Genomic DNA, 16,911 nt, shown 5'->3' with positions numbered 1-16,911 from the left:
TCACCATGTGTGACACTGCAGTGGAGCGACGCCCACTACAAAAGACGTTTTATTTACATTCAATTTCAGCGTATACGTCGCGAGTGCCATATGACAGGGCCTGTCTCTCGATGTCGATTTGTATTTTGTGTCTCTTAAGTGTCGATCTGCAGTAGGCCGCTGTTGGCCGAGCGACGTGCAGTCGCCTTACATGAAGCCCCATGGGCAACGCCAGTGCCACTGTGAACAACAGCAAACTGTAGCCAGAGAGTGGAGCCGAAAGGCGGATTTCGCAGTCGAGCCACGTTACCCCACAAGCTGTGCACTGGTCAAGAAATTGCAGACCGCAAACTTTTGGTGGCCCGACGGTCGTCGCCGATCGTAAGGGCGAAACAGTCGAGAGATTTGGAGAACGGCAATGTGGACACTCCCAGCAGCAGCAGTGCGCCAAATCAATTATCTGGTCTAGGGTTGCAAGATTCAGTGTGATGAAGTGTGAATTCGGGGATAGCTCGCAAATTCAAAGCTGCCGCATTCTTAGCTCAGTGGTAGAGCACTGGTCTCGTAAACCAGGAATCGTGAGTTCGAACCTCACAGAAGGCATCCATTTTTTTAACTTTCCTGCAACGTGCGGAGCTACCTCGAGCAATATCTATCACATGGCAGTACACTGAATGAAAGGGATGTTCTACAACCTATGTCAAGTATTCTACTGGCCTAGGAGGTTTTCTGAATGCATAGGCAGAACAGTGGTTTGTATGCATTTTGTAGTATAATGTCATTCGTTTATGAGCGTCGCTACAGTGTGCATGCACGTTATCCATGTGAAGAGGCATAAGCAGATGCTACCATTCTGCGAGATTCCTGCAGAATGTGTACGAATTGCGTTGATATAGAGAGCACAAGTGAGCCAAAGTCGACGCCTCCGTGGCGCAATCGGCTAGCGCGTTCGGCTGTTAACCGAAAGGTTGGTGGTTCGAGCCCACCCGGGGGCGAAATCGTTTTAACCGTCACCGAGGTGAGGACATACATCAACTTTGTTAGAGATACACAGCTAGTGTGGCAATTTGGCTGCGAAGGAGTGATGCCACAGATGCTTATACACATTCAGGCAGGTGGCACTGTAGGTAAAAACATGGCCCTACACAGACGTTCTACTGTTTTCCTATTTATTCACCATGTGTGACACTGCAGTGGAGCGACGCCCACTACAAAAGACGTTTTATTTACATTCAATTTGAGCGTATACGTCGCGAGTGCCATATGACAGGGCCTGTCTCTCGATGTCGATTTGTATTTTGTGTCTCTTAAGTGTCAGTCTGCAGTAGGCCGCTGTTGGCCGAGCGAAGGACATACATCAACTTTGTTAGAGATACACAGCTAGTGTGGCAATTTGGCTGCGAAGGAGTGATGCCACAGATGCTTATACACATTCAGGCAGGTGGCACTGTAGGCAAAAACATGGCCCTACACAGACGTCCTACTGTTTTCCTATTTATTCACCATGTGTGACACTGCAGTGGTGCGACGCCCACTACAAAAGACGTTTTATTTACATTCAATTTCAGCGTATACGTCGCGAGTGCCATATGACAGGGCCTGTCTCTCGATGTCGATTTGTATTTTGTGTCTCTTAAGTGTCGGTCTGCAGTAGGCCGCTGTTGGCCGAGAGACGTGCAGTCGCCTTACATGAAGCCCCATGGGCAACGCCAGTGCCACTGTGAACAACAGCAAACTGTAGCCAGAGAGTGGAGCCGAAAGGCGCATTTCGCAGTCGAGCCACGTTATCCCACAAGCTGTGCACTAGGACAAGAAATTGCAGACCGCAAACGTTTGGTGGCCTGACGGTCGTCGCCGATCGTAAGGGCGAAACAGTCGAGAGATTTGGAGAACGGCAATGTGGACACTCCCAGAAGCAGCAGTGCGCCAAATCAATTATCTGGTCGAGGGCTGCAAGATTCAGTGTGATGATGTGAGAATTCGGGGATAGCTCGCAAATTCAAAGCTGCCGCCTTCTTAGCTCAGTGGTAGAGCACTGGTCTCGTAAAACAGGAGTCGTGAGTTCGAACCTCACAGAAGGCATCCATTTTCTTAACTTTCCTGCAACGTGCGGAGCTACCTCGAGCAATATCTATCACATGGCAGTACACTGAATGAAAGGGATGTTCTACAACCTATGACAAGTATTCTACTGGCCTAGGAGGTTTTCTGAATGCATAGGCAGAACAGTGGTTTGTATGCATTTTGTAGTATAATGTCATTCGTTTATGAGCGTCGCTACAGTGTGCATGCACGTTATCCATGTGAAGAGGCATAAGCAGATGCTACCATTCTGCGAGATTCCTGCAGAATGTGTACGAATTGCGTTGATATAGAGAGCACAAGTGAGCCAAAGTCAACGCCTCCGTGGCGCAATCGGCTAGCGCGTTCGGCTGTTAACCGAAAGGATGGTGGTTAGAGCCCAACCGGGGGCGAAATCGTTTTAACCGTCACCGAGGTGAGGACATACATCAACTTTGTTAGAGATACACAGCTAGTGTGGCAATTTGGCTGCGAAGGAGTGATGCCACAGATGCTTATACACATTCAGGCAGGTGGCACTGTAGGTAAAAACATGGCCCTACACAGACGTTCTACTGTTTTCCTATTTATTCACCATGTGTGACACTGCAGTGGAGCGACGCCCACTACAAAAGACGTTTTATTTACATTCAATTTCAGCGTATACGTCGCGAGTGCCATATGACAGGGCCTGTCTCTCGATGTCGATTTGTATTTTGTGTCTCTTAAGTGTCGGTCTGCAGTAGGCCGCTGTTGGCCGAGAGACGTGCAGTCGCCTTACATGAAGCCCCATGGGCAACGCCAGTGCCACTGTGAACAACAGCAAACTGTAGCCAGAGAGTGGAGCCGAAAGGCGCATTTCGCAGTCGAGCCACGTTATCCCACAAGCTGTGCACTAGGACAAGAAATTGCAGACCGCAAACGTTTGGTGGCCTGACGGTCGTCGCCGATCGTAAGGGCGAAACAGTCGAGAGATTTGGAGAACGGCAATGTGGACACTCCCAGAAGCAGCAGTGCGCCAAATCAATTATCTGGTCGAGGGCTGGAAGATTCAGTGTAATGATGTGAGAATTCGGGGATAGCTCGCAAATTCAAAGCTGCCGCCTTCTTAGCTCAGTGGCAGAGCACTGGTCTCGTGAAACAGGAGTCGTGAGTTCGAACCTCACAGAAGGCATCCATTTTCTTAACTTTCCTGCAACGTGCGGAGCTACCTCGAGCAATATCTATCACATGGCAGTACACTGAATGAAAGGGATGTTCTACAACCTATGACAAGTATTCTACATGCCTAGGAGGTTTTCTGAATGCATAGGCAGAACAGTGGTTTGTATGCATTTTGTAGTATAATGTCATTCGTTTATGAGCGTCGCTACAGTGTGCATGCACGTTATCCATGTGAAGAGGCATAAGCAGATGCTACCATTCTGCGAGGTTCCTGCAGAATGTGTACGAATTGCATTGATATAGAGAGCACAAGTGAGCCAAAGTCAACGCCTCCGTGGCGCAATCGGCTAGCGCGTTCGGCTGTTAACCGAAAGGATGGTGGTTAGAGCCCACCCGGGGGCGAAATCGTTTTAACCGTCACCGAGGTGAGGAAATACATCAACTTTGTTAGAGATACACAGCTAGTGTGGCAATTTGGCTGCGAAGGAGTGATGCCACAGATGCTTATACACATTCAGGCAGGTGGCACTGTAGGTAAAAACATGGCCCTACACAGACGTTCTACTGTTTTCCTATTTATTCACCATGTGTGACACTGCAGTGGAGCGACGCCCACTACAAAAGACGTTTTATTTACATTCAATTTCAGCGTATACGTCGCGAGTGCCATATGACAGGGCCTGTCTCTCGATGTCGATTTGTATTTTGTGTCTCTTAAGTGTCGGTCTGCAGTAGGCCGCTGTTGGCCGAGAGACGTGCAGTCGCCTTACATGAAGCCCCATGGGCAACGCCAGTGCCACTGTGAACAACAGCAAACTGTAGCCAGAGAGTGGAGCCGAAAGGCGCGTTTCGCAGTCGAGCCACGTTATCCCACAAGCTGTGCACTAGGACAAGAAATTGCAGACCGCAAACGTTTGGTGGCCTGACGGTCGTCGCCGATCGTAAGGGCGAAACAGTCGAGAGATTTGGAGAACGGCAATGTGGACACTCATAGCAGCAGCAGTGCGCCAAATCAATTATCTGGTCGAGGGCTGCAAGATTCAGTGTGATGAAGTGAGAATTCGGGGATAGCTCGCAAATTCAAAGCTGCCGCATTCTTAGCTCAGTGGTAGAGCACTGGTCTCGTAAACCAGGAATCGTGAGTTCGAACCTCACAGAAGGCATCCATTTTTTTAACTTTCCTGCAACGTGCGGAGCTACCTCGAGCAATATCTATCACATGGCAGTACACTGAATGAAAGGGATGTTCTACAACCTATGTCAAGTATTCTACTGGCCTAGGAGGTTTTCTGAATGCATAGGCAGAACAGTGGTTTGTATGCATTTTGTAGTATAATGTCATTCGTTTATGAGCGTCGCTACAGTGTGCATGCACGTTATCCATGTGAAGAGGCAAAAGCAGATGCTACCATTCTGCGAGATTCCTGCAGAATGTGTACGAATTGCGTTGATATAGAGAGCACAAGTGAGCCAAAATCGACGCCTCCGTGGCGCAATAGGCTAGCGCGTTCGGCTGTTAACCGAAAGGTTGGTGGTTCGAGCTCACCCGGGGGCGAAATCGTTTTAACCGTCACCGAGGTGAGGACATACATCAACTTTGTTAGAGATACACAGCTAGTGTGGCAATTTGGCTGCGAAGGAGTGATGCCACAGATGCTTATACACATTCAGGCAGGTGGCACTGTAGGTAAAAACATGGCCCTACACAGACGTTCTACTGTTTTCCTATTTATTCACCATGTGTGACACTGCAGTGGAGCGACGCCCACTACAAAAGACGTTTTATTTACATTCAATTTGAGCGTATACGTCGCGAGTGCCATATGACAGGGCCTGTCTCTCGATGTCGATTTGTATTTTGTGTCTCTTAAGTGTCAGTCTGCAGTAGGCCGCTGTTGGCCGAGCGAAGGACATACATCAACTTTGTTAGAGATACACAGCTAGTGTGGCAATTTGGCTGCGAAGGAGTGATGCCACAGATGCTTATACACATTCAGGCAGGTGGCACTGTAGGCAAAAACATGGCCCTACACAGACGTTCTACTGTTTTCCTATTTATTCACCATGTGTGACACTGCAGTGGTGCGACGCCCACTACAAAAGACGTTTTATTTACATTCAATTTCAGCGTATACGTCGCGAGTGCCATATGACAGGGCCTGTCTCTCGATGTCGATTTGTATTTTGTGTCTCTTAAGTGTCGGTCTGCAGTAGGCCGCTGTTGGCCGAGAGACGTGCAGTCGCCTTACATGAAGCCCCATGGGCAACGCCAGTGCCACTGTGAACAACAGCAAACTGTAGCCAGAGAGTGGAGCCGAAAGGCGCATTTCGCAGTCGAGCCACGTTATCCCACAAGCTGTGCACTAGGACAAGAAATTGCAGACCGCAAACGTTTGGTGGCCTGACGGTCGTCGCCGATCGTAAGGGCGAAACAGTCGAGAGATTTGGAGAACGGCAATGTGGACACTCCCAGAAGCAGCAGTGCGCCAAATCAATTATCTGGTCGAGGGCTGCAAGATTCAGTGTGATGATGTGAGAATTCGGGGATAGCTCGCAAATTCAAAGCTGCCGCCTTCTTAGCTCAGTGGTAGAGCACTGGTCTCGTAAAACAGGAGTCGTGAGTTCGAACCTCACAGAAGGCATCCATTTTCTTAACTTTCCTGCAACGTGCGGAGCTACCTCGAGCAATATCTATCACATGGCAGTACACTGAATGAAAGGGATGTTCTACAACCTATGACAAGTATTCTACTGGCCTAGGAGGTTTTCTGAATGCATAGGCAGAACAGTGGTTTGTATGCATTTTGTAGTATAATGTCATTCGTTTATGAGCGTCGCTACAGTGTGCATGCACGTTATCCATGTGAAGAGGCATAAGCAGATGCTACCATTCTGCGAGATTCCTGCAGAATGTGTACGAATTGCGTTGATATAGAGAGCACAAGTGAGCCAAAGTCAACGCCTCCGTGGCGCAATCGGCTAGCGCGTTCGGCTGTTAACCGAAAGGATGGTGGTTAGAGCCCAACCGGGGGCGAAATCGTTTTAACCGTCACCGAGGTGAGGACATACATCAACTTTGTTAGAGATACACAGCTAGTGTGGCAATTTGGCTGCGAAGGAGTGATGCCACAGATGCTTATACACATTCAGGCAGGTGGCACTGTAGGTAAAAACATGGCCCTACACAGACGTTCTACTGTTTTCCTATTTATTCACCATGTGTGACACTGCAGTGGTGCGACGCCCACTACAAAAGACGTTTTATTTACATTCAATTTCAGCGTATACGTCGCGAGTGCCATATGACAGGGCCTGTCTCTCGATGTCGATTTGTATTTTGTGTCTCTTAAGTGTCGGTCTGCAGTAGGCCGCTGTTGGCCGAGAGACGTGCAGTCGCCTTACATGAAGCCCCATGGGCAACGCCAGTGCCACTGTGAACAACAGCAAACTGTAGCCAGAGAGTGGAGCCGAAAGGCGCATTTCGCAGTCGAGCCACGTTATCCCACAAGCTGTGCACTAGGACAAGAAATTGCAGACCGCAAACGTTTGGTGGCCTGACGGTCGTCGCCGATCGTAAGGGCGAAACAGTCGAGAGATTTGGAGAACGGCAATGTGGACACTCCCAGAAGCAGCAGTGCGCCAAATCAATTATCTGGTTGAGGGCTGGAAGATTCAGTGTAATGATGTGAGAATTCGGGGATAGCTCGCAAATTCAAAGCTGCCGCCTTCTTAGCTCAGTGGCAGAGCACTGGTCTCGTGAAACAGGAGTCGTGAGTTCGAACCTCACAGAAGGCATCCATTTTCTTAACTTTCCTGCAACGTGCGGAGCTACCTCGAGCAATATCTATCACATGGCAGTACACTGAATGAAAGGGATGTTCTACAACCTATGACAAGTATTCTACTGGCCTAGGAGGTTTTCTGAATGCATAGGCAGAACAGTGGTTTGTATGCATTTTGTAGTATAATGTCATTCGTTTATGAGCGTCGCTACAGTGTGCATGCACGTTATCCATGTGAAGAGGCATAAGCAGATGCTACCATTCTGCGAGATTTCTGCAGAATGTGTACGAATTGCGTTGATATAGAGAGCACAAGTGAGCCAAAGTCAACGCCTCCGTGGCGCAATTGGCTAGCGCGTTCGGCTGTTAACCGAAAGGATGGTGGTTAGAGCCCACCCGGGGGCGAAATCGTTTTAACCGTCACCGAGGTGAGGAAATACATCAACTTTGTTAGAGATACACAGCTAGTGTGGCAATTTGGCTGCGAAGGAGTGATGCCACAGATGCTTATACACATTCAGGCAGGTGGCACTGTAGGTAAAAACATGGCCCTACACAGACGTTCTACTGTTTTCCTATTTATTCACCATGTGTGACACTGCAGTGGAGCGACGCCCACTACAAAAGACGTTTTATTTACATTCAATTTCAGCGTATACGTCGCGAGTGCCATATGACAGGGCCTGTCTCTCGATGTCGATTTGTATTTTGTGTCTCTTAAGTGTCGGTCTGCAGTAGGCCGCTGTTGGCCGAGAGACGTGCAGTCGCCTTACATGAAGCCCCATGGGCAACGCCAGTGCCACTGTGAACAACAGCAAACTGTAGCCAGAGAGTGGAGCCGAAAGGCGCGTTTCGCAGTCGAGCCACGTTATCCCACAAGCTGTGCACTAGGACAAGAAATTGCAGACCGCAAACGTTTGGTGGCCTGACGGTCGTCGCCGATCGTAAGGGCGAAACAGTCGAGAGATTTGGAGAACGGCAATGTGGACACTCCCAGAAGCAGCAGTGCGCCAAATCAATTATCTGGTCGAGGGCTGCAAGATTCAGTGTGATGATGTGAGAATTCGGGGATAGCTCGCAAATTCAAAGCTGCCGCCTTCTTAGCTCAGTGGTAGAGCACTGGTCTCGTAAAACAGGAGTCGTGAGTTCGAACCTCACAGAAGGCATCCATTTTCTTAACTTTCCTGCAACGTGCGGAGCTACCTCGAGCAATATCTATCACATGGCAGTACACTGAATGAAAGGGATGTTCTACAACCTATGACAAGTATTCTACTGGCCTAGGAGGTTTTCTGAATGCATAGGCAGAACAGTGGTTTGTATGCATTTTGTAGTATAATGTCATTCGTTTATGAGCGTCGCTACAGTGTGCATGCACGTTATCCATGTGAAGAGGCATAAGCAGATGCTACCATTCTGCGAGATTCCTGCAGAATGTGTACGAATTGCGTTGATATAGAGAGCACAAGTGAGCCAAAGTCAACGCCTCCGTGGCGCAATCGGCTAGCGCGTTCGGCTGTTAACCGAAAGGATGGTGGTTAGAGCCCAACCGGGGGCGAAATCGTTTTAACCGTCACCGAGGTGAGGACATACATCAACTTTGTTAGAGATACACAGCTAGTGTGGCAATTTGGCTGCGAAGGAGTGATGCCACAGATGCTTATACACATTCAGGCAGGTGGCACTGTAGGTAAAAACATGGCCCTACACAGACGTTCTACTGTTTTCCTATTTATTCACCATGTGTGACACTGCAGTGGTGCGACGCCCACTACAAAAGACGTTTTATTTACATTCAATTTCAGCGTATACGTCGCGAGTGCCATATGACAGGGCCTGTCTCTCGATGTCGATTTGTATTTTGTGTCTCTTAAGTGTCGGTCTGCAGTAGGCCGCTGTTGGCCGAGAGACGTGCAGTCGCCTTACATGAAGCCCCATGGGCAACGCCAGTGCCACTGTGAACAACAGCAAACTGTAGCCAGAGAGTGGAGCCGAAAGGCGCATTTCGCAGTCGAGCCACGTTATCCCACAAGCTGTGCACTAGGACAAGAAATTGCAGACCGCAAACGTTTGGTGGCCTGACGGTCGTCGCCGATCGTAAGGGCGAAACAGTCGAGAGATTTGGAGAACGGCAATGTGGACACTCCCAGAAGCAGCAGTGCGCCAAATCAATTATCTGGTCGAGGGCTGCAAGATTCAGTGTGATGATGTGAGAATTCGGGGATAGCTCGCAAATTCAAAGCTGCCGCCTTCTTAGCTCAGTGGTAGAGCACTGGTCTCGTAAAACAGGAGTCGTGAGTTCGAACCTCACAGAAGGCATCCATTTTCTTAACTTTCCTGCAACGTGCGGAGCTACCTCGAGCAATATCTATCACATGGCAGTACACTGAATGAAAGGGATGTTCTACAACCTATGACAAGTATTCTACTGGCCTAGGAGGTTTTCTGAATGCATAGGCAGAACAGTGGTTTGTATGCATTTTGTAGTATAATGTCATTCGTTTATGAGCGTCGCTACAGTGTGCATGCACGTTATCCATGTGAAGAGGCATAAGCAGATGCTACCATTCTGCGAGATTCCTGCAGAATGTGTACGAATTGCGTTGATATAGAGAGCACAAGTGAGCCAAAGTCAACGCCTCCGTGGCGCAATCGGCTAGCGCGTTCGGCTGTTAACCGAAAGGTTGGTGGTTCGAGCCCACCCGGGGGCGAAATCGTTTTAACCGTCACCGAGGTGAGGACATACATCAACTTTGTTAGAGATACACAGCTAGTGTGGCAATTTGGCTGCGAAGGAGTGACGCCACAGATGCTTATACACATTCAGGCAGGTGGCACTGTAGGTAAAAACATGGCCCTACACAGACGTTCTACTGATTTCCTATTTATTCACCATGTGTGACACTGCAGTGGAGCGACGCCCACTACAAAAGACGTTTTATTTACATTCAATTTCAGCGTATACGTCGCGAGTGCCATATGACAGGGCCTGTCTCTCGATGTCGATTTGTATTTTGTGTCTCTTAAGTGTCGGTCTGCAGTAGGCCGCTGTTGGCCGAGAGACGTGCAGTCGCCTTACATGAAGCCCCATGGGCAACGCCAGTGCCACTGTGAACAACAGCAAACTGTAGCCAGAGAGTGGAGCCGAAAGGCGCATTTCGCAGTCGAGCCACGTTATCCCACAAGCTGTGCACTAGGACAAGAAATTGCAGACCGCAAACGTTTGGTGGCCTGACGGTCGTCGCCGATCGTAAGGGCGAAACAGTCGAGAGATTTGGAGAACGGCAATGTGGACACTCCGAGAAGCAGCAGTGCGCCAAATCAATTATCTGGTCGAGGGCTGCAAGATTCAGTGTGATGATGTGAGAATTCGGGGATAGCTCGCAAATTCAAAGCTGCCGCCTTCTTAGCTCACTGGTAGAGCACTGGTCTCGTAAAACAGGAGTCGTGAGTTCGAACCTCACAGAAGGCATCCATTTTCTTATCTTTCCTGCAACGTGCGGAGCTACCTCGAGCAATATCTATCACATGGCAGTACACTGAATGAAAGGGATGTTCTACAACCTATGACAAGTATTCTACTGGCCTAGGAGGTTTTCTGAATGCATAGGCAGAACAGTGGTTTGTATGCATTTTGTAGTATAATGTCATTCGTTTATGAGCGTCGCTACAGTGTGCATGCACGTTATCCATGTGAAGAGGCATAAGCAGATGCTACCATTCTGCGAGATTCCTGCAGAATGTGTACGAGTTGCGTTGATATAGAGAGCACAAGTGAGCCAAAGTCAACGCCTCCGTGGCGCAATCGGCTAGCGCGTTCGGCTGTTAACCGAAAGGTTGGTGGTTCGAGCCCACCCGGGGGCGAAATCGTTTTAACCGTCACCGAGGTGAGGACATACATCAACTTTGTTAGAGATACACAGCTAGTGTGGCAATTTGGCTGCGAAGGAGTGATGCCACAGATGCTTATACACATTCAGGCAGGTGGCACTGTAGGTAAAAACATGGCCCTACACAGACGTTCTACTGTTTTCCTATTTATTCACCATGTGTGACACTGCAGTGGAGCGACGCCCACTACAAAAGACGTTTTATTTACATTCAATTTGAGCGTATACGTCGCGAGTGCCATATGACAGGGCCTGTCTCTCGATGTCGATTTGTATTTTGTGTCTCTTAAGTGTCGGTCTGCAGTAGGCCGCTGTTGGCCGAGAGACGTGCAGTCGCCTTACATGAAGCCCCATGGGCAACGCCAGTGCCACTGTGAACAACAGCAAACTGTAGCCAGAGAGTGGAGCCGAAAGGCGCATTTCGCAGTCGAGCCACGTTATCCCACAAGCTGTGCACTAGGACAAGAAATTGCAGACCGCAAACGTTTGGTGGCCTGACGGTCGTCGCCGATCGTAAGGGCGAAACAGTCGAGAGATTTGGAGAACGGCAATGTGGACACTCCCAGAAGCAGCAGTGCGCCAAATCAATTATCTGGTCGAGGGCTGCAAGATTCAGTGTGATGATGTGAGAATTCGGGGATAGCTCGCAAATTCAAAGCTGCCGCCTTCTTAGCTCAGTGGTAGAGCACTGGTCTCGTAAAACAGGAGTCGTGAGTTCGAACCTCACAGAAGGCATCCATTTATTTAACTTTCCTGCAACGTGCGGAGCTACCTCGAGCAATATCTATCACATGGCAGTACACTGAATGAAAGGGATGTTCTTCAACCTATGACAAGCATTCTACTGGCCTAGGAGCTTTTCTGAATGCATAGGCAGAACAGTGGTTTGTATGCATTTTGTAGTATAATGTCATTCGTTTATGAGCGTCGCTACAGTGTGCATGCACGTTATCCATGTGAAGAGGCATAAGCAGATGCTACCATTCTGCGAGATTCCTGCAGAATGTGTACGAATTGCGTTGATATAGAGAGCACAAGTGAGCCAAAGTCAACGCCTCCGTGGCGCAATCGGCTAGCGCGTTCGGCTGTTAACCGAAAGGTTGGCGGTTCGAGTCCACCCGGGGGCGAAATCGTTTTAACCGTCACCGAGGTGAGGACATACATCAACTTTGTTAGAGATACACAGCTAGTGTGGCAATTTGGCTGCGAAGGAGTGATGCCACAGATGCTTATACACATTCAGGCAGGTGGCACTGTAGGTAAAAACATGGCCCTACACAGATGTTCTACTGTTTTCCTATTTATTCACCATGTGTGACACTGCAGTGGAGTGACGCCCACTACCAAAGACGTTTTATTTACATTCAGTTTGAGCGTATACGTCGCGAGTGCCATATGACAGGGCCTGTCTCTCGATGTCGATTTGTATTTTGTGTCTCTTAAGTGTCGGTCTGCAGTAGGCCGCTGTTGGCCGAGCGACGTGCAGTGGCAATTTGGCTGCGAAGGAGTGATGCCACAGATGGTTATACACATTCAGTCAGGTGGCACTGTAGGTAAAAACATGGCCCAACACAGGTGTTCTACTGTTTTTCTATTTATTCACCATGTGTGACACTGCAGTGGAGCGACGCCCACTACAAAAGACGTTTTATTTACATTCAATTTCAGCGTATACGTCGCGAGTGCCATATGACAGGGCCTGTCTCTCGATGTCGATTTGTATGTTGTGTCTCTTAAGTGTCGGTCTGCAGTAGGCCGCTGTTGGCCGAGCGACGTGCAGTCGCCTTACATGAAGCCCCATGGGCAACGCCAGTGCCACTGTGAACAACAGCAAACTGTAGCCAGAGAGTGGAGCCGAAAGGCGCATTTCGCAGTCGAGCCACGTTATCCCACAAGCTGTGCACTAGGACAAGAAATTGCAGACTGCAAACTTTTGGTGGCCTGACGGTCGTCGCCGATCGTAAGGGCGAAACAGTCGAGAGATTTGGAGAACGGCAATGTGGACACTCCCAGAAGCAGCAGTGCGCCAAATCAATTATCTGGTCGAGGGCTGCAAGATTCAGTGTGATGATGTGAGAATTCGGGGATAGCTCGCAAATTCAAAGCTGCCGCCTTCTTAGCTCAGTGGTAGAGCACTGGTCTCGTAAAACAGGAGTCGTGAGTTCGAACCTCACAGAAGGCATCCATTTTCTTAACTTTCCTGCAACGTGCGGAGCTACCTCGAGCAATATCTATCACATGGCAGTACACTGAATGAAAGGGATGTTCTTCAACCTATGACAAGCATTCTACTGGCCTAGGAGGTTTTCTGAATGCATAGGCAGAACAGTGGTTTGTATGCATTTTGTAGTATAATGTCATTCGTTTATGAGCGTCGCTACAGTGTGCATGCACGTTATCCATGTGAAGAGGCATAAGCAGATGCTACCATTCTGCGAGATTCCTGCAGAATGTGTACGAATTGCGTTGATATAGAGAGCACAAGTGAGCCAAAGTCAACGCCTCCGTGGCGCAATCGGCTAGCGCGTTCGGCTGTTAACCGAAAGGTTGGTGGTTCGAGCCCACCCGGGGGCAAAATCGTTTTAACCGTCACCGAGGTGAGGACATACATCAACTTTGTTAGAGATACACAGCTAGTGTGGCAATTTGGCTGCGAAGGAGTGATGCCACAGATGCTTATACACATTCAGGCAGGTGGCACTGTAGGTAAAAACATGGCCCTACACAGATGTTCTACTGTTTTCCTGTTTATTCACCATGTGTGACACTGCAGTGGAGTGACGCCCACTACCAAAGACGTTTTATTTACATTCAGTTTGAGCGTATACGTCGCGAGTGCCATATGACAGGGCCTGTCTCTCGATGTCGATTTGTATTTTGTGTCTCTTAAGTGTCGGTCTGCAGTAGGCCGCTGTTGGCCGAGAGACGTGCAGTCGCCTTACATGAAGCCCCATGTGCAACGCCAGTGCCACTGTGAACAACAGCAAACTGTAGCCAGAGAGTGGAGCCGAAAGGCGCATTTCGCAGTCGAGCCACGTTATCCCACAAGCTGTGCACTAGGACAAGAAATTGCAGACCGCAAACGTTTGGTGGCCTGACGGTCGTCGCCGATCGTAAGGGCGAAACAGTCGAGAGATTTGGAGAACGGCAATGTGGACACTCCCAGAAGCAGCAGTGCGCCAAATCAATTATCTGGTCGAGGGCTGCAAGATTCAGTGTGATGATGTGAGAATTCGGGGATAGCTCGCAAATTCAAAGCTGCCGCCTTCTTAGCTCAGTGGTAGAGCACTGGTCTCGTAAAACAGGAGTCGTGAGTTCGAACCTCACAGAAGGCATCCATTTATTTAACTTTCATGCAACGTGCGGAGCTACCTCGAGCAATATCTATCACATGGCAGTACACTGAATGAAAGGGATGTTCTTCAACCTATGACAAGCATTCTACTGGCCTAGGAGGTTTTCTGAATGCATAGGCAGAACAGTGGTTTGTATGCATTTTGTAGTATAATGTCATTCGTTTATGAGCGTCGCTACAGTGTGCATGCACGTTATCCATGTGAAGAGGCATAAGCAGATGCTACCATTCTGCGAGATTCCTGCAGAATGTGTACGAATTGCGTTGATATAGAGAGCACAAGTGAGCCAAAGTCAACGCCTCCGTGGCGCAATCGGCTAGCGCGTTCGGCTGTTAACCGAAAGGTTGGTGGTTCGAGCCCACCCGGGGGCGAAATCGTTTTAACCGTCACCGAGGTGAGGACATACATCAACTTTGTTAGAGATACACAGCTAGTGTGGCAATTTGGCTGCGAAGGAGTGATGCCACAGATGCATATACACATTCAGGCAGGTGGCACTGTAGGTAAAAACATGGCCCTACACAGATGTTCTACTGTTTTCCTGTTTATTCACCATGTGTGACACTGCAGTGGAGTGACGCCCACTACCAAAGACGTTTTATTTACATTCAGTTTGAGCGTATACGTCGCGAGTGCCATATGACAGGGCCTGTCTCTCGATGTCGATTTGTATTTTGTGTCTCTTAAGTGTCGGTCTGCAGTAGGCCGCTGTTGGCCGAGCGACGTGCAGTGGCAATTTGGCTGCGAAGGAGTGATGCCACAGATGCTTATACACATTCAGTCAGGTGGCACTGTAGGTAAAAACATGGCCCTACACAGGTGTTCTACTGTTTTTCTATTTATTCACCATGTGTGACACTGCAGTGGAGCGACGCCCACTACAAAAGACGTTTTATTTACATTCAATTTCAGCGTATACGTCGCGAGTGCCATATGACAGGGCCTGTCTCTCGATGTCGATTTGTATGTTGTGTCTCTTAAGTGTCGGTCTGCAGTAGGCCGCTGTTGGCCGAGCGACGTGCAGTCGCCTTACATGAAGCCCCATGGGCAACGCCAGTGCCACTGTGAACAACAGCAAACTGTAGCCAGAGAGTGGAGCCGAAAGGCGCATTTCGCAGTCGAGCCACGTTATCCCACAAGCTGTGCACTAGGACAAGAAATTGCAGACCGCAAACTTTTGGTGGCCTGACGGTCGTCGCCGATCGTAAGGGCGAAACAGTCGAGAGATTTGGAGAACGGCAATGTGGACACTCCCAGAAGCAGCAGTGCGCCAAATCAATTATCTGGTCGAGGGCTGAAGATTCAGTGTGATGATGTGAGAATTCGGGGATAGCTCGCAAATTCAAAGCTGCCGCCTTCTTAGCTCAGTGGTAGAGCACTGGTCTCGTAAAACAGGAGTCGTGAGTTCGAACCTCACAGAAGGCATCCATTTTCTTAACTTTCCTGCAACGTGCGGAGCTACCTCGAGCAATATCTATCACATGGCAGTACACTGAATGAAAGGGATGTTCTTCAACCTATGACAAGCATTCTACTGGCCTAGGAGGTTTTCTGAATGCATAGGCAGAACAGTGGTTTGTATGCATTTTGTAGTATAATGTCATTCGTTTATGAGCGTCGCTACAGTGTGCATGCACGTTATCCATGTGAAGAGGCATAAGCAGATGCTACCATTCTGCGAGATTCCTGCAGAATGTGTACGAATTGCGTTGATATAGAGAGCACAAGTGAGCCAAAGTCAACGCCTCCGTGGCGCAATCGGCTAGCGCGTTCGGCTGTTAACCGAAAGGTTGGTGGTTCGAGCCCACCCGGGGGCGAAATCGTTTTAACCGTCACCGAGGTGAGGACATACATCAACTTTGTTAGAGATACACAGCTAGTGTGGCAATTTGGCTGCGAAGGAGTGATGCCACAGATGCTTATACACATTCAGGCAGGTGGCACTGTAGGTAAAAACATGGCCCTACACAGACGTTCTACTGTTTTCCTATTTATTCACCATGTGTGACACTGCAGTGGAGCGACGCCCACTACAAAAGACGTTTTATTTACATTCAATTTCAACGTATACGTCGCGAGTGCCATATGACAGGGCCTGTCTCTCGATGTCGATTTGTATTTTGTGTCTCTTAAGTGTCGGTCTGCAGTAGGCCGCTGTTGGCCGAGAGACGTGCAGTCGCCTTACATGAAGCCCCATGTGCAACGCCAGTGCCACTGTGAACAACAGCAAACTGTAGCCAGAGAGTGGAGCCGAAAGGCGCATTTCGCAGTCGAGCCACGTTATCCCACAAGCTGTGCACTAGGACAAGAAATTGCAGACCGCAAACGTTTGGTGGCCTGACGGTCGTCGCCGATCGTAAGGGCGAAACAGTCGAGAGATTTGGAGAACGGCAATGTGGACACTCCCAGAAGCAGCAGTGCGCCAAATCAATTATCTGGTCGAGGGCTGCAAGATTCAGTGTGATGATGTGAGAATTCGGGGATAGCTCGCAAATTCAAAGCTGCCGCCTTCTTAGCTCAGTGGTAGAGCACTGGTCTCGTAAAACAGGAGTCGTGAGTTCGAACCTCACAGAAGGCATCCATTTATTTAACTTTCCTGCAACGTGCGGAGCTACCTCGAGCAATATCTATCACATGGCAGTACACTGAATGAAAGGGATGTTCTTCAACCTATGACAA

At 49.1% G+C, this 16,911-nt stretch overlaps 27 non-coding genes across 27 annotated transcripts; all 27 read left to right on the top strand.

The window, feature by feature from the left end:
- The first annotated feature begins 510 nt into the window (after window positions 1-510).
- Window positions 511-582, top strand: Trnat-cgu (transfer RNA threonine (anticodon CGU)). The gene has a single exon. It is a non-coding gene; the product is annotated as a tRNA-Thr (tRNA).
- Window positions 583-900: 318 nt separating this feature from the next.
- On the top strand, window positions 901-974 carry Trnan-guu (transfer RNA asparagine (anticodon GUU)). Its single transcript has one exon. It is a non-coding gene; the product is annotated as a tRNA-Asn (tRNA).
- A 1,015-nt stretch (window positions 975-1,989) lies between these two features.
- On the top strand, window positions 1,990-2,061 carry Trnat-cgu (transfer RNA threonine (anticodon CGU)). Its single transcript has one exon. It is a non-coding gene; the product is annotated as a tRNA-Thr (tRNA).
- Window positions 2,062-2,379: 318 nt separating this feature from the next.
- Trnan-guu (transfer RNA asparagine (anticodon GUU)) lies at window positions 2,380-2,453 on the top strand. Its single transcript has one exon. It is a non-coding gene; the product is annotated as a tRNA-Asn (tRNA).
- Window positions 2,454-3,142: 689 nt separating this feature from the next.
- Window positions 3,143-3,214, top strand: Trnat-cgu (transfer RNA threonine (anticodon CGU)). The gene has a single exon. It is a non-coding gene; the product is annotated as a tRNA-Thr (tRNA).
- Window positions 3,215-3,532: 318 nt separating this feature from the next.
- On the top strand, window positions 3,533-3,606 carry Trnan-guu (transfer RNA asparagine (anticodon GUU)). Its single transcript has one exon. It is a non-coding gene; the product is annotated as a tRNA-Asn (tRNA).
- Window positions 3,607-4,295: 689 nt separating this feature from the next.
- Trnat-cgu (transfer RNA threonine (anticodon CGU)) lies at window positions 4,296-4,367 on the top strand. The gene has a single exon. It is a non-coding gene; the product is annotated as a tRNA-Thr (tRNA).
- A 318-nt stretch (window positions 4,368-4,685) lies between these two features.
- Trnan-guu (transfer RNA asparagine (anticodon GUU)) lies at window positions 4,686-4,759 on the top strand. The gene has a single exon. It is a non-coding gene; the product is annotated as a tRNA-Asn (tRNA).
- A 1,015-nt stretch (window positions 4,760-5,774) lies between these two features.
- Trnat-cgu (transfer RNA threonine (anticodon CGU)) lies at window positions 5,775-5,846 on the top strand. Its single transcript has one exon. It is a non-coding gene; the product is annotated as a tRNA-Thr (tRNA).
- A 318-nt stretch (window positions 5,847-6,164) lies between these two features.
- Window positions 6,165-6,238, top strand: Trnan-guu (transfer RNA asparagine (anticodon GUU)). The gene has a single exon. It is a non-coding gene; the product is annotated as a tRNA-Asn (tRNA).
- A 689-nt stretch (window positions 6,239-6,927) lies between these two features.
- Trnat-cgu (transfer RNA threonine (anticodon CGU)) lies at window positions 6,928-6,999 on the top strand. Its single transcript has one exon. It is a non-coding gene; the product is annotated as a tRNA-Thr (tRNA).
- A 318-nt stretch (window positions 7,000-7,317) lies between these two features.
- Window positions 7,318-7,391, top strand: Trnan-guu (transfer RNA asparagine (anticodon GUU)). The gene has a single exon. It is a non-coding gene; the product is annotated as a tRNA-Asn (tRNA).
- Window positions 7,392-8,080: 689 nt separating this feature from the next.
- Window positions 8,081-8,152, top strand: Trnat-cgu (transfer RNA threonine (anticodon CGU)). Its single transcript has one exon. It is a non-coding gene; the product is annotated as a tRNA-Thr (tRNA).
- Window positions 8,153-8,470: 318 nt separating this feature from the next.
- On the top strand, window positions 8,471-8,544 carry Trnan-guu (transfer RNA asparagine (anticodon GUU)). Its single transcript has one exon. It is a non-coding gene; the product is annotated as a tRNA-Asn (tRNA).
- Window positions 8,545-9,233: 689 nt separating this feature from the next.
- Trnat-cgu (transfer RNA threonine (anticodon CGU)) lies at window positions 9,234-9,305 on the top strand. Its single transcript has one exon. It is a non-coding gene; the product is annotated as a tRNA-Thr (tRNA).
- Window positions 9,306-9,623: 318 nt separating this feature from the next.
- Window positions 9,624-9,697, top strand: Trnan-guu (transfer RNA asparagine (anticodon GUU)). Its single transcript has one exon. It is a non-coding gene; the product is annotated as a tRNA-Asn (tRNA).
- Window positions 9,698-10,386: 689 nt separating this feature from the next.
- On the top strand, window positions 10,387-10,458 carry Trnat-cgu (transfer RNA threonine (anticodon CGU)). The gene has a single exon. It is a non-coding gene; the product is annotated as a tRNA-Thr (tRNA).
- Window positions 10,459-10,776: 318 nt separating this feature from the next.
- On the top strand, window positions 10,777-10,850 carry Trnan-guu (transfer RNA asparagine (anticodon GUU)). Its single transcript has one exon. It is a non-coding gene; the product is annotated as a tRNA-Asn (tRNA).
- Window positions 10,851-11,539: 689 nt separating this feature from the next.
- Trnat-cgu (transfer RNA threonine (anticodon CGU)) lies at window positions 11,540-11,611 on the top strand. Its single transcript has one exon. It is a non-coding gene; the product is annotated as a tRNA-Thr (tRNA).
- Window positions 11,612-11,929: 318 nt separating this feature from the next.
- On the top strand, window positions 11,930-12,003 carry Trnan-guu (transfer RNA asparagine (anticodon GUU)). The gene has a single exon. It is a non-coding gene; the product is annotated as a tRNA-Asn (tRNA).
- Window positions 12,004-12,986: 983 nt separating this feature from the next.
- Window positions 12,987-13,058, top strand: Trnat-cgu (transfer RNA threonine (anticodon CGU)). Its single transcript has one exon. It is a non-coding gene; the product is annotated as a tRNA-Thr (tRNA).
- A 318-nt stretch (window positions 13,059-13,376) lies between these two features.
- Window positions 13,377-13,450, top strand: Trnan-guu (transfer RNA asparagine (anticodon GUU)). Its single transcript has one exon. It is a non-coding gene; the product is annotated as a tRNA-Asn (tRNA).
- A 689-nt stretch (window positions 13,451-14,139) lies between these two features.
- On the top strand, window positions 14,140-14,211 carry Trnat-cgu (transfer RNA threonine (anticodon CGU)). Its single transcript has one exon. It is a non-coding gene; the product is annotated as a tRNA-Thr (tRNA).
- Window positions 14,212-14,529: 318 nt separating this feature from the next.
- Trnan-guu (transfer RNA asparagine (anticodon GUU)) lies at window positions 14,530-14,603 on the top strand. Its single transcript has one exon. It is a non-coding gene; the product is annotated as a tRNA-Asn (tRNA).
- A 982-nt stretch (window positions 14,604-15,585) lies between these two features.
- Trnat-cgu (transfer RNA threonine (anticodon CGU)) lies at window positions 15,586-15,657 on the top strand. The gene has a single exon. It is a non-coding gene; the product is annotated as a tRNA-Thr (tRNA).
- Window positions 15,658-15,975: 318 nt separating this feature from the next.
- Trnan-guu (transfer RNA asparagine (anticodon GUU)) lies at window positions 15,976-16,049 on the top strand. The gene has a single exon. It is a non-coding gene; the product is annotated as a tRNA-Asn (tRNA).
- Window positions 16,050-16,738: 689 nt separating this feature from the next.
- On the top strand, window positions 16,739-16,810 carry Trnat-cgu (transfer RNA threonine (anticodon CGU)). The gene has a single exon. It is a non-coding gene; the product is annotated as a tRNA-Thr (tRNA).
- Window positions 16,811-16,911: the final 101 nt, after the last annotated feature.

The sequence above is a fragment of the Schistocerca gregaria genome, chromosome 5, assembly GCF_023897955.1.
Source record: "Schistocerca gregaria isolate iqSchGreg1 chromosome 5, iqSchGreg1.2, whole genome shotgun sequence".
NCBI lineage: Eukaryota > Metazoa > Arthropoda > Insecta > Orthoptera > Acrididae > Schistocerca > Schistocerca gregaria.
Note: the sequence above shows the minus strand (reverse complement) of the source record. Positions and strands in the feature narration are given on the sequence as shown.